This window comes from Artemia sp. Qi Xiang Cuo, chromosome 7 (genome assembly GCF_049724085.1).
Source record: "Artemia sp. Qi Xiang Cuo chromosome 7, ASM4972408v1, whole genome shotgun sequence".
Classification (NCBI taxonomy): domain Eukaryota; kingdom Metazoa; phylum Arthropoda; class Branchiopoda; order Anostraca; family Artemiidae; genus Artemia; species Artemia sp. Qi Xiang Cuo.
The window spans coordinates 63593277-63608094 of NC_142800.1; the positions used below are offsets into that span (position 1 = coordinate 63593277).

The 14818-nt window shown below is 36.2% G+C and overlaps 1 protein-coding gene across 7 annotated transcripts in view; it reads right to left on the bottom strand.

Moving 5' to 3' along the window:
• LOC148950561 (protein turtle homolog B-like) overlaps window positions 1–6723 on the bottom strand; it is a 380785-nt gene extending 374062 nt beyond the window's left edge. For all 7 annotated transcript variants that reach the window (XM_089092492.1, XM_089092489.1, XM_089092493.1 and 4 more), the window contains exon 1: window positions 6594–6723. The gene's annotated coding sequence lies outside the window, so the exon portion shown is untranslated. The remainder of the gene's footprint in view (window positions 1–6593) is intronic.
• Between the last annotated feature and the right edge of the window lie 8095 nt (window positions 6724–14818).

Below are 14818 nucleotides of genomic sequence, written 5' to 3' on the forward strand. Positions count from 1 at the left end.
GTATGTCTTCTGAGCAGACACTATAAGAACAAGGAAGAAAGGATATTGTGGCTTCGATCCTGTAACGTCAATTCACAAAAATTTAAGAGGAAACACGAAATATATTTTTCAAAATCTAGCGGAGGGAGGCAAATTTGACCATTTATTTTCCAATGGGAACACCCCAAAACGGCAATTTTCAATGAAAATATTCTTCACATTTTTTTGGAGGGGGGGGGGGGGAGAGCAAACCCCTTGTCCCCCAATTGACCCCATTGTTTAGACTATTTGTACAAAAAAGGATAGAGAGCCCTTGTTGAGCCGATTCAATATTGGCAAACTCAGCAAAAATAAATGTCAAACCTTAAGTAGTACCGTTATCCACAAGTCCCTATTCTACGAAGGTACGGCCTTCCTGAATGTATATATATGCGTCTTTTTCGCCTGAGCCCGTTTTCCTTAGTATGACATAGGGGGGGGGGATTTCTTGTGGGCACTACATATACAATAAAACATTTTTTTTTTCTCAGCCAAGTATGATGAGAGGTAACATCAGGTGTCTTTAATTTGCGTATTTTGGAGGACGGGGAGCAATATGACCCTTATAAGGGTAGGTAACAGATCAAAGCAGGACGTCAGATTCCAGCTAAACTTGACGAGATCCGCTACTGCTGAGGGGGTCATAAGGACCTCGGCAAGTTTTGTCGTCAACCTAATTACTAAGCAGGCTAGCGGGACTCATTTAATCAAACCTGACTACCCGCATCAGTTATGTTTATCCGTGCTCGATCCGACCTCTCAAGGTGAGGCTACATTCTTGTCATCACCATTAGTCGCAAGGGTTTATAATATCTCATTTAAGCTGGTGAAGATTAGCAGTTAAGGTTTAATTGTTCTTTTAAGGGTTTCGAGTCTTATCCCATATCTTGTAGAGCATTTGCTACTAAAAGTAAATGCCCTGTCAGCTTTTAGGTCTACCATTTTTGGTTACATTATGACTAAACATTTTTCAAATCAACTTTTTAAAGGACAATCCATCTAGTAAAAAAAAAAAAAAAAAAAAAACTGAATGAAGAAGCCTATAAAAATATCTTCAGTATATCCATTTTGACGCATTTCCATGCACATGAAGCTTATTTCTGGAATTGTTTAATTCCAAAGTAAATTTCAAATGGAAAATTAAGCATATAAGTTCCCCCCCCCCCCCCGAGACTTGATCACAAGTGTTACATTGCTATTACGATCCAAGGATCACGGTTATTGCAAAGCTCCACGGAGGCGCAGCACCTCAACTACGGTTTCGGGCGTTTCTGGAAGGAGTAATACAATGATACAATCAATGTATGGACTGCAGAGGACAGAAAGAATATTTTGGCGAATTGTAATAGCCTAATCTATAAATTCTCATCGTAGCCATTTTTTTTTTTTTTTTTTTGGTAGCCAATAACAAAAGAATATAAAAACAAATATTCTAGTGAAACTTCACAACAATTATGGGAATTAAATTTACTTTGTAAGAATGCTATCGATATATAAGTTGCGTTATGTTATGTCGGCCTATAGAAATTTGGTACTCCTTTAGTATACCTACTCTTTTATATACTGCTAGTGTGGTTAATGCTAATGAAATAAAACAAAATAGGATGAATATATAATAGTTTAGAAACAAATTTGGGCTATATATTTGCACATTAGGGGGGGGGGGGGGTGGGGGTAAAGCATAGCATATATTAAATACTTAACCTAATCTAACCTAGGTACCTTCCCCCCCCCCCAACCCGAAAAAACAACATGTTAAATATCGTACACGCAATTAAAACCACGCTATACATAGTATTTCTCTACAGCGGTGTTTTGTATCATCCCGTAAAAACGGGTTTTTCAACGCGTCTCCAGTTTGAGATATATAAAAGAGTAGGTATAGGCTACTAAAGGAGTACCACTGTTAATTTCAACGACAAACCAGAACTTATTAACAGGATTACTAACTGAGGATAATCCGAAATGTTACAGCAGTCGGTAATGCACGTGCTGCACGTTAATTATTCAAGAAAGTGCTGTTCCTTGTCTTATGTCACGTTTTCCCTGATAAAACAGTGATCCTCGTTTTTAGCAAGATGGTAGACATTTTTCCAATACCTAGTCTTAATAAACATTATGGTACAAAATTTAAGCACAAAGGCCTGAACAAAAAAAAAAAAAAAAAAAAAAAAAAAAAAAAAATCAAACGAAACTGAAGGTATTCGAAGCACCTGGACTCAAAACTTCAGATGACACTATACTCCAAGAATATTCTTTTTTTAAAAAAGCAGTGTTGTGTTTTTCTATTTCCTGGTCTATAGCAATTTGGGCTAGGGAAAACCATGCGTAAACACAGGCGGATTAGGTGAAGAAACTCTGGAACATCCTTCAAGAAGAACTTCTCAATAAAATACTTAACAACTTTGGCCTAACAATTCAATTTTTTTATGGTGTCAACCCCCTCCCATCCCAAAGCAGCCTTGGTCCATCCCTTAAGGCTAAGACCTGTATGCAACTTTGAACGAGGAACTTTATAATAATTTTATTAATAGATAGACGAGCTTCATGGTCAGCTCAGCAAATGCATCGATCTAGGTTTTATGCGTCTCGACAACATTTTCAACAATAGATGTCAAATTTCTAAGCTATAAGGGTCTAAAAAGCCATTAGCCAGAGTCAATTTACACAGCCTAACATAAAATCCATGGTCTGTACTAGCCCTGTATTGTCTCAATTCATGTTTCCTGTTCGACTAAAGAAAAGATTTTCTTGACACCAAGATATAAGAAAATGACACCTGACACCAAAATAACATGTGATTGCTTAGCGTGGTGTAGCGTGGATCTGGGAGGCAATAACTTCAAAATATCCTATCGTGGCCAATTACTGACAAGGCCTAAAAAAAATAACTTCTCTGACAAATAAATAGTTACGTTTAAATTTTATATCTTAATCTTTCGGAACATGGTATTTTCACGCAATATCATTGTGCTGCTCCCTGAAAAGTCATTTGTGTCAGGTCCCTCTTTCTTCTTATCTCCTGTCGTGCCCATTCGTACATTCCAAAGGCCCGTGTTCCAATATTTTGTGCAGACAGGAGCGTAGGAATATTCAAGGACACTGAAACCTCAAAACCCCTTGAAAACTCGACAAATCGAAATACAAAATAGTATTGGAATCGCTATAGCCGAAAACCATGGCCGAGGCATTGGTAACGTAAAGAGCTGCCAGTTGCAGGGATCAAGCTAATAAATTTAGAAATAGTGCATTTACCCTTATCGCAATTATTTTAAAACGTGATTTTCACAAGCAAAGAGAATTTCTTAATTCACGTTTGTATATCGTAATTAACCGAAATTAACATTTAAATACAAGTATCATTGTATGAAAATATTCCGAACTGTTATTAAGAAAACAACATCCTAATCTTGCTTATGAGCTCTACAGAAATTGGTAGCTTGCACCTAGTTTCCTTAATGTAATTTCCTAATGTATGTCAGCAAAAGGCGGTCTATAATTATCACGGTTGGAAAAGTCACTGCAACCTAGAGATGAGTAAACCTCAGACAATAGTAAACAAAACTAAAATATACATTTTGGTAGGAAACTTTTTAATCTAAAAATCATACGTGGCCCTGAAGCCTCTTCTTGAAGAGGAGGCTCAAAATCCTTGAAAAACAAGACAAATCGAAATAAAAGTAATGTGCGACTCACGATGGCCGAAAACCTAATACAGTAGGTTCACAGTCCCCTATCTTCAAAACCAAGGTCCATCATATATTATAAACATCACGTTTAGAGCTGATTTGAAGATAGTCTATATATTTAACATCCTTTTTAAGGAGCAAGAGATCACACCTCAATAAAGTGCCGTTTATGACCATTTTCTGCCGCAAAACGACATATTAGGCCCGCTAAGGGCTAAAAATGTCGAATAAAAAATTCTGAGATATTCTCTTGGTTAAGCACTGTTGAAAAGCTATGTAAACTTCAAAGTTTTTGAGGATATACTGCCAACCAGTGGAACATACGTTTAAAAGCTTTCCACCTTGATTTCTTATTTGATACCGCCATCTTGAGAAATTACATGCACATACGACTTTTCACAATGCTTTCTCATTTGATACGCCATCTTGAGTAATTACATGCACATACAACTGCCACCGAGTGGTAGCATTAGTGGCGTACCAAGGAGGTGGATATAGACCTCTTGCTTGGCTCTATTTTGCTCCTATTGATTTTGGAATTACATTTATGCAAATCTATGAAGCAAAAAAAAGAATAAAAAAATCAAGCAGTCGGACTTTTTGCAGCAGCAAAAACATCTTTTTTCCTCTTCCCTGCTGTTTTTTCTCTTTTTGAGAAGTGTGTATTTCTTGTTGTTGTTGGTTTCTTTCTTGTGATAAAGGAGAAACGTCGAGTTTTACCTCTCTGTCTGCCTTGCTATAAGCTAAAGCTGTTCTGTATTGATTCAACAAAACATAATCATCATCAACTCTCCCCACTTCCTTGCTCAAAATCCTAGATTCATCACGGGGTAGCATCAAAAGACACAATGTCTGATTTATCTATATTATTCTAATTGTATATGTTGAAACTTCATGTGGCTTAATTTAAACTAGCACATGGGTCTATTGCAGCATAGTTGGTTTGTCCTTGCCTATCAATAGGTTTAATGAGGACGCGGTTTCAAATGTAAGGTTTGTAAGATTCAAAAAAACTATGAAAATGGGTTTCAGGTTTAAAGAAAATTAGAATTGTATTAGTAAACCAGCTCAACCCCTAGGAGCAGCCATGCTAAAACCAATAGTCCAGGTAAAGCACCAGTGGAGACTAAGCCCAACCAACTTCCATTTATTTCGTCCAGAATTAAGGTTTATACTCCCCGTACTACCTATGGAAAATACAAGTTTGGCGGCAAACCTACAGCTGCAACTTACAGAAACTATTCTGTATATGGAGGGGGCTGTCCCCTCCTCAATGCCTCGATCTTTACGCTAAAGTTTGACTTTTTGTCCCAATTCTTTAAGAACGGCTCCTGAAACACAAAAGCCGTTTAATTAGACTAAGAATTGTTTTTTAAAACGCTATAAACTTTAGCGTGAAGAACGAGGGATTGAGGAGGGGACAGCCCCCTCCATATACGGAATAGTTTCTGTTCGTTTTAAGTTTTAACGTGCTCCTTACTTTCAATTGAAAAAACTTGTTTTTTTATCTAATCCATTCATATAGGCAGAATTATGATATTAATTAGAATTTTTGGTACTGTTGCATTATGCGGACACCGCTATATGATGTATCAAGAAAACGAGAAACGAAACCCGTCACACGGGTTATTTGCAAGAGACTGCTATAGAGAAATGGAATGCAAAGCGTGGTTTTCATTGCGTTTACAACATTTAAACTGTTGTTTTTTGGGATTTAGGGGGAGGGAAGGTACCTAGGTTAGGTTAGGTTACGTATTTAATATATGCTAGGCTTTACCCCTCCCCCATCCTAATTTGCAAATATATAGCCCAAATTTGATTCTATACTATTATATATTTTATTTTATATTTATAAAATATTTTTTATTTCATTAGCATTAACCAAACTTGACTTCTTTTGCGGTGGCCGCATAATGCACCAATACCGAATTTTTCTTAGAGAATCTCAACTTGTTTAAAAATAGAAAAGTTTCTAATTTCTACCACAATCTAGCTAATTTCTATCCTATATATTGACGCTATGGAGGCTGGTATAATCTTTCCCGAGGGGAGGTAAATTTCTACCAAATCATATTATTGACTTACGCATAAAGTGAATATACCACTCGATGCCTTTTTTTATGCTGATTACGAATATAGTAATCATTTCTATTGGAAATGAATTGCAGCCCCCCTATATATGCCAATTCAGGGTATATATTTCTGCAACCTAACCTAACCCTGAATTGGCATATATAGGGGGGGGGCTGAAATGCATTTCCGATAGAAATGATTATTATATTCGTTATCAGCATAAAAAGGCATCGAATGGTGCATTCACTTTATTCCTAACTCAATAATATGATTTGGTAGAAATTTACCGTCTTTTTTGCAGGTTTTAGCAACATTTCCAACATATTTTTTAGTTTAAAAAAAAATACAATTTGAAATTTTGAAAATATATTTCCCAATGGATAAATTTTAACCTAAGATATCGAATGACAGCAAAATTATTGTCTCACGCTGTCCCCTCCTCAACGCCTCGCTCTTTACGCTAAAGCTTGACTTTCTCACAACTCTATTCTTTTTAAAACAATAAAAAAATTTAGCGTAAAGAGCGAGGCGGTGAGGAGGGGACAACCCCTTTCATATACGGAATAATTTCTGTTCGTTTTAAGTTTTAACGTCGTTCCTTACTTTCAGTTAAAAAAAAAACTTGTTTTTTTTTTATTTAATAGGCTATATATCTAGAATAAACCTTCAAGTTTTACTCTAATCCTGTCCCAGCTTAAACTCTCTACAAATGTATCGTCGTTGCTCTAATTAGTTTGTTGATAGATCGACACAAAACTGTTTTTATCAACACATAAAGACAGAAGCATGAAATTTATTCAATAGGTTTCTTACCATAGACGACTTGGGACAAAATCAATTCCAAATCTTTTATTATCCTTATTCCTTTGGTGAGGGGAGTAAAAACAAAACTAACACTATTTTTTGCAAAATTCAATATTTTGAAAAGTTCCTTCACCTGCACTATACTGCTGCAGAAGAGTAGTAAAGACTAAATAGATGGGTTCCTCGCAGAGACACTGTTCCCGCTCGCTTTTGGCGATCAATACGTCACTGGAGAATTTTGTCAAAAATTCTTGAAAGAAATTATCTCAAAATGTTTTGACGATTGTGATAGCTATCCTGATCGGTCTGTTATGTTATATCCTATATATTGACGGTATGGAGGCTGGTATAATCTTTCCCGAGGGGAGGGGATTTCAAAGGGGAGATGCTCAATCCGTTTCCGCTTTTTCTAGGCATCCACGGTTAAAGGTGTTAAACCTAATATTAGTAAGTAACAATATGGGTACTTGGAAAAAGGGCTGAGTTCTACCCGCTCTCTAAAAGAGAAAAAAAAATGATGATACGAAAACTGAACTTGCCTAATGTTCGGCGAAATATTTTGCTTATCTGGTAAAAAAAAATTTACTACGAATATTTACACCCCCCCCCCCCCCACTTCTGCCCACCGATAAAATAAATTACAGACTTGAGCCCGAGCCCATTAGGCCCGAATCTTGTAATTTTATGTAAAAGGTCCTTCAATAAATACGAAGGTGGTTCAGGGAGAACTTACCCCCTAATCTCTCTTAATTTTGAGGAATATTACTGGGCTAAGCCTGCAATATAGGCGCGATGGTACGACATCACTTCTTTTATTGGAGAAACATTTGGGGTGTGAACGTAAAAGATTACTTTACTTGCTCACAAAGGAGGAAGGGTGGGATATGTCCTCAAAAACCATGACTCGGCCAATGAATCCCTTTTGGAAAACGTAAAAACTGTTGCCTTAAAAAAAAACAGCGCTGGTTGAGGGGTGACAGCCCCCTTACAGTTAAGACAGCCCTGCATATGATATCAAGAATGAAAATAAATTAAAGATGATTCTTTGGAACCAACACCTGTACTACCAAATGTGATAATATGTGAAATTCGACAACCTGGACCATCAATTGCGACAACACAAATACGGACACCTGAAGCAAAAGCCATAAATTGTCTGAAGTAATCAAAATCCAAAAACGCGTCAAAAATGAAAATAAAGAGCAAAGACAAGATATGCGTTAGAAGATATGCGAAAACAAAGAAGATAAGCGGTTAGAAGACACTCGACACCGAACAAGTGAATGAGTAAAAATTAAAATGAAGAGCAGCGAGTCAATGAAAATCAACCTGGACAGCGAGAATCAAAACGTGTCAAAATTGAAAATGATAGTGATGATGATTGAGTTTGGGATTTTGACATGGATAAGGTAATCAATGCCTACCATAGCTTTATTAAAAAACAAAGGCTTGGTGATATGTATTTCACAATGACGAAAAATAAGCCGAGGTACAACGAAGCAAACAAATTGAAAATAACAGCGATGATGATTGGGTTTTGGATTTTGACATGGATTAATTCATCAATATCGACTATACCTTTGAAATCAAAAATATGAACTAGATAAATCGTTGAAAGAAAAAGAAGTTTTTGTCCCGCCACTTGAACAATTAAAAGAAACAAAGGTTCAGCTATATGTCTTTCATAATGACAAAAGACAAGCCAAGGCAAAAGAAGAAGTATTTGTTCCACCGCCTGAACAATTAAAAGAAAAAACAGTGGTCGTCAATGCCTTCCATACCTTGTAAAATCAAAAACCTAGACTAGATAAATCGTTGGAAGAAAAAGAAGTTTGGGTCCCACCACCTGAACAATTAAAAGAAACAAAGGTTCGGAGATATGTCTTTCATAATGACAAAAGACAATTCGAGGCAAACGTTAAAGGTCCAATAAAAAAAAATGTAATTTTACAAAGGCACCTCTTCTAATTTAAGGTCCATTTGGACGTCATGACATCAAGAAAAGGCTCAAATTGTCTGCATTTAGAAGACAAGCTAATATATATATATATATATATATATATATATATATATATATATATATATATATATATATATATATATATATATATATATATATATATATATATATATATATATATATATATATATATATATATATATATATATATATATATATATATATATATATAGAGAGAGAGAGAGAGAGAGAGAGAGAGAGAGAGAAAGAGAGAGAGAGAGAGAAAGAGAGAGAGAGAGAGAGAGAGAGAGAGAGAGATCTATTTACTGGTAAAACATGTAAACGAAAATTATTGCTACTTCCCCTAAAAAGCAAGCTTGTCCGTGGGGGAGGTAGAGAAAACAAAATCCTTTAAACAAAAAGACCTCTTGGCCACCGACACCTCTAATACTATCACACTAATTCAGGCGCCATTGTGTTCGAAAGTGGACCATGGTATACTTCAATTCTCCGAGTTAACTATTTGCTTTAATTTAATAAAAAAGAGCAAACAAGTTTATTCAACGGAACGTAAAGAGCAACATTAAAACTCAAAACAGAGTAAAATTATTCCGTGTATGAAGGGTCACCCCCCTTCTCAATAACTTTCTCTTCACGCTAAATTTGTTAGCACTTTTAAAAAAGCTTCCTATTCTATTTAAACGGTCCTTGTGCTTCAGGAGCGATTTCTTTAAAAAATGGACAAACAGTCAAACTTTAGCGTAAAGAGCAAGGTATTAAGGAGGGAGACAACTCCTTCAAATAAGGAATAGTTTCTGTTCACTTCGAGTTTTAAAGTTGCTCTTTACTTTCAGTTAGAAAAAATTGTTTTTATTATTTAATATCTGGTCGTTTTTAAAATAATGCCGGTAATTCTGGTACACTCTCCATGAAAAGTTCTTTCACCTCACGGAAAACTCCTCCGTGAAAAATTCTTCACACATAAAATATACCCCTCCGCGTAAAATTCTCTCTGGAAAATTCCGTCCTCACTGAAAATACCCCCCCCCTTGTAAAATTTTTACAGAAGATTCAGCCTGAAAAATTCTCCTAAGCATAATTTTATTTGAAAAAGACTAATTACTAATCGTTTTTCCGAAAATCCAAACCCACTGAAAATTTCCCCCAGATATTTCCCCCGGAACATCTCTGCATGCAAACTTGAGTCGGCAAAGAGAAAGTAAGACATATCAAAAGGATTTTGTACAGGAAGTCTGTCACCCCCCCCCCCTAGTGTAAAATCTCCCCTAGAAAGTTCACCTCTGGAAATTTCTATCCTCAAGGAAAATTCACTCCATAGAAACCCACCCCAAGCACACGCCCCCCCCCCCGAAAAATGTCTGTATACTTCTCCATAACAAGTAGCCTACTATGCGCAAACAATGGGCTAATCCCATAACATACATTCCTTTCCCCGCGGGACTGTGGGGGTATTGCTACCCCTAAAGCCAAGTTTTTTTGGATCTTTCAACTATGCTGAACGAAATGGTTACCTCAAAATTTGGATTGGATGACATTGGGGAAAAGGGCCCTGGGGGAGGGGAGAGGCTAGTTGCCCTTCAATCTTTTTGGTCACTTAAGAAGAGCACTAGAATTTTTAATTTCCGTTCAAATGCACCGTCTCCCGATGTTCTAGGACCTTAAGTTCGATACGATCAGCCCTGGGGAAAAAAAGCAATTAAACACGCATCCGTGATCTTTCTTTTGGCAAAAAATGCAAAATTCCACATTTTCAAACAGTTCATGGTAACGAACAGTAAGTAAGGAGCAACTCGGCTCAATAGTAACCGAAACTCTAGAAAACGGGTTTTTGATACCAATAGATACATCAAAAGAATCAGATTTCAATTCTGATTTCAAATATATAAGTTTCATCAAGTTTAATCTTACCAATCAAAAGTTACGAGCCTGAGAAAATTTGCCTTATTTTTGAAAAAGGAGGAAACACCCCCTAAAAACATTAGAATTTTACTAGAAATAACACCATAAGATTCAGCTTTTAAGAAAACCCTACTTTGGCGGTTTCAAGCTCATATCTACAAAAAGAGATCACGGATGCGTGTTTATTATTATTATTTTTTCCAGGGGTGATCGTATCGACCCAGTGGTCCTAGAATATAGCGTGAAGGCTTATTCGAACGGGAATAAAAAGTTTTAGCGCCCTTTATAAGTGCCCAAAAAATTGGAGGGCAGCTAGACCCCTCCGACGCTCATTTTTTCCCAAAGTCACCCGATCAAAATTTTGAGATAGCCATTTTGTTAAGCACAGTAAAAAAATCTAATAACTATGTCTTCAAGGATGACTTAATCCCCCACAGTCCCTGGGGGAAGGGGGGGGGGAGTTATGAACTTTGCCCAGTGTTTACATATAGTATTGCTTATTGGGAAGTATACGGACGTTTTCGGGGGGGGGGATTTTTTCTGGTGGGGAGGGGGTTACGTGGGAGGATCTTTCCACGTAGGAATGTTTCATGGGGGAAGGAAATTTTACATGAAGGGGGCGCCGGATTTTCCAGCATTATTTAAAGAACGAAATTAAATAAAATAAAAAACTAGTTTTTTTCAACTGAAAGTAAGGAGCAACATTAAAATGTACAGAAATTATTACGTATATGAGATTGTTCTCCCCCTCGTCAATACCTCGCTCTTCACGCTAAAGTTTTTTTTCGTACTTTAAAAGGAGCTATTTATTGTAACTAAACGGCTGTTGTGATTCAGGGATCATTCTTAAAGAATTGGAACACAATTCGAACTTTAGCGTAAAGAACGAGGCTTTGACGAGGGGGAGAACCACCTTATATACATAATAATACCTGTTCATTTTGTGTTTTAATGTTGATCCTTACTTTCAGTTGAAAAAACTTGTTTTTTATTGTTTAATTGTATATAGGAGCTCGAACTTTCACAGAAGGGTTCTCTGATATGCTGAATCTGATGGTGTCATTTTCATTAAGATTCGTTGTATTTTTGTGGGTCCCCCTTTTTTTTTATAAATTCGGCAAATTTTTTCAGACTCGTATCTTTTGAAGAGTAATATTAAACTTAATGAATCTTATATATTTGGAATCAGCATAATAAGTCAATTCTTTTGATGTATCTATTGATATCAAAATTTCGTTTTCAGAGATTCAGTTACTGTTGAGCTGAGTCGCTCCTTACTTACACTTCGTTACCACGAATTGAAAATTCAATTTTCTATGAAGGGTGTCTATATAACGAGGCGAAAAGAGGTTTTTGTTTGCTACCTAGAGTAAAATAGTCAACAAGTTGCATTTCAGAGCCTTTATTCGTACTAAAATGCTTCTCCTTCTCTTTGCATGACAACTGCAGCTATCACCTCTCTAAGAAACCTTCCGTCTCTCGTTCTGATATTGGCATTGAAAGGCATTGAAATGCTTCTATTGAAAATCGTGAATAATGTTACCACAAATTTGGAAACATTACTATAAAGTCTTTTAATGAACAGACAAGTTTACATTGGGTTTCATCATTATAAGGAAAAGAAAAAATTCACAGGAGCCCATAGAAAAAAACAGCATATTTTGAGCTTGTAGTAATGACTCTGTTGGTGTGCAATGTCACGTTGTAAATCACAACGTGATATAAACAGTGGCGTCATTTCATTCTGAACTACGCGGGGGCAGGGGGGGGCTAAGCAACCTCTATGGGTCCCCTTAATTGGTCGGCTCACAGTTGTTGAAGAGCATTATTTCATAGTGCTCTTCAACGTAGCCACTTCACAGTAGTTAGCACAGGTCTCTCCCAAAATCGAGTAATAAGCAATGAAGCAATATTAGTATGAAGCAATTTAAAAGTGTTTAATGAATACACAGAAAACTTAAGTTGGAAAGTAAGTTACAGCTTTATTGTAACACTGAGAACCGAGAACATCTCATTTTTCTAAAAATATTTTCTAACCATATATTTTATGTTCTTTAATTTTATACAATCATTTTATATGTTTAAAAATATTTCCTAACCATAGCACTGAAGTCAAGCAATTTCTTAAGAGCCTTTTTACTAAATATCAACATCAGATCACTGAGCCTTTCGTCACCTACTATTGATCTTAAATAGTTTTTTTTCAAACTTAGTTTAGAAAAAAATATCGAACTACAAGTCGTTGTGGTATAAAGAAGAGTAAGATTTGTATAATTTTCAAAACTTTGGAACATGCTGTTGACATTGCCTTCAGACAGTTTCGAAACTCAAAAAAATCTTTTTTTTTATTGAATAATGAGTCTACATCTCTCACAAGATCCATTTGCGAGGCCAACAGAGTTGTGTCAATGTACGATTCTTTGTAATGCAATACTACATTAGCTAGTTGGCTAGTATTGGTAAAGTGTGGGGAGCATCCACGAAGCTACTTTCAAACTTGGAGCACAATCTGTCTGTCACAAGAAAATGATCCCATCTGAAAGCATTTTAGTTTATTTTTCACTTCAGCGAGATTGCTTTTTCCCAAAGTCGACATGGTTACAAAATCACATAAGCAGCAAGCTACTTGCTATGCATGCTTTGGTCTTTTACATGAAGATTCAAAATTCTGAGAATTTTGCAAAAAGTCTTCAGTGAGACTGCTTTCACCGGAAAACTATTTCGCTTTACGAAAGGTTTCTTCAAAACCATCGACAGTTCGCATTTCTTTAATTTTATCTCGCGAACCTACAATAAGACCAGTAGCTATTAGAGAAAACTGGGTCCAACTTCTGCAGCTGCTCACACAGAGTTCGTGACGCATTTTTTTTCCGCTGGATGGAGTATAAACAAAATTCAAATGTATGGTGTATGGTTACGAGTCCTTAGGTCGGAGCAGTCGATTCCCCATTAGTAATGTCCCGGTACTTCATAAAACGGTCAAAATATCGTTGTATATACTTAGAAATATGCTCGTTAATCTATTCCAGTGTGCCCATCTTGTAGTAGATGATTTCTCCAGCTGAAGACCAGTTATGCCAAAAGCTTTCTGAACACCAAAGTATAATCATCTATTGAACAAGCACTGACAAAACTCTCCAAAATTGACCCCGCGTACCTCAGCGCCTCTAGACGCAAAATGTTGTACTACTTAATTGCTCCGAGCCAAAGTACTTTGCTCCCAGCCAATAAATTATCCCAGCCAATCGCCCCAGTCAATAGAGCGTGATTCAGGCGACGAGTTACCCGGAAATTTGTATTGAATTGTGTAACTAAGGGTCTTAAAAATAACCTAAGGGTCTGTGTAAATTGTGTAACAAAGGGTCACTTTTTTGTGTGGAAAGGATAGGTTTTGTCAGTACTTTTTCAGTAGATGATTATACTTTGCTGAACACTAACAAACTGTTGGTAGGGTGTACTACTATTCGTGATTAAACAGTATTGCTCTGGAAGAGTGGAGAAAAAAGAAGCCATTCATCTCAAGTTCTGAACGGAATCACCCAACAGAAGGTTGAGTCTATGGGGATGGCAGTTAATAAAAATTACATGCGGTGCAGTTGATATAATACAGGCTTGCCCACCTGAAAATTGGTCGCTTATGACACTGCCCTGGAATTTTCAAAGAAAAATTTTAAAAACAACAAATTTTCACTCCCTCTAGATATTTTAGCAGTACATTCCCCTCCCCCAGCGTAAAATTTCTTGAACTGACACCAATCGATTTGCCTGACTATTTCTTTTAATGCTCAGATTGTTTTTGTATAGCTCTTATCTTTTAAATTTCTCATTTTTTCTCATTTTTTTTATAGGTTGTTTCAAGCTAATCCCCCCCCTGCTGATAAGGCGTTTGTGAAGTCAAAATATTTCGCCTTTGATTGTCGGTGCAATTTCTTTTTAACTGTCTTATTAACAAATGTTTTCCATTTTCCTATTCCCGTTTTGTTATGATCTTTGGTGTTTGAGATTAAGTATTGTTCTTCAAGATCTTTATCGATTCTTTGAATTTTCCTTTTATATAATATATTTTTCTTGTCTTTCCTGAAATTTAAAAAAAATACTGGTCAGAAATTCCCACTTTGATTTTTTCAAATTCAAGAAGCTAAATTTTAAGACAATTCGAGAAACAAAATTCATGAAATAATCATTTTGAACAAAATCAAATTTCAAATTTAACATAAGGAACTTTAGCACAAGGAACTTTTAACATCCCATACGGTCTGGCTTCTATTAATAATAATACGTCTATGGCTACTAGGAACGCAAAAAGTCCGCCGTTGTACAAAATAGTGTTTTATTTACCAAGTCCAGAAACAGA